The sequence below is a fragment of the Trachypithecus francoisi genome, unplaced genomic scaffold (genome assembly GCF_009764315.1).
Source record: "Trachypithecus francoisi isolate TF-2019V2 unplaced genomic scaffold, Tfra_2.0 Lachesis_group4, whole genome shotgun sequence".
Classification (NCBI taxonomy): domain Eukaryota; kingdom Metazoa; phylum Chordata; class Mammalia; order Primates; family Cercopithecidae; genus Trachypithecus; species Trachypithecus francoisi.
In genome coordinates, this window is record NW_022681469.1 from 118,149,304 (window position 1) to 118,149,920 (window position 617).

Sequence of the window (617 nt, forward strand, 5' to 3'; positions counted from 1 at the left end):
GCGAGAGCCACCGCGCCCGGCCGAGATAATTTTTTTTTAATAGATGAAGTCTCACCATGTTGGCCAGGTTGGTCTTGAACTCTTGGCTTCAAGCAATCCTCCCACCTCGGCCTTCCAAAGTGCTAGGATTACAGGCATGAGCCAGCGCACCTAGCCAAGTTAGTTTTTGTATATGGTATGTGGTAGCAGTTGCACTTCTTTCTTTTGCGGGTGGATATTCAATTGTTCTAGCACCATCTGTTGAAAATACTTCTTTCCGCCATTGAATGGCCTTGGCACTCTTGTCAAAAATCAACTGACTGTAAATGTGAGGGTTTATTTCTAGACTGTCAATTCTATTCCACTGATCTATATGTCCATCCGTATGCCAGGATCAAGCTGTCTTGATTATTGTAGTTTTGTATTAAGTTTTGAAATCTGGGTCCTTTGAATTTCCATATGAATTTTAGAGTCGCTTGTCAGTTTCTGCAAAGAAACCAGCTGAGATTTTGCTAGGGGTTGTGTTAAATCTGTAGGTCATTTGGGGACGATTGTCATCTTAACGGTATTTCAATCTTTCAACACGGAAAAGTGGGATTTTTTTTCTGTTTCAGAAAAAAGAGAAAGAAAAGAAAAGA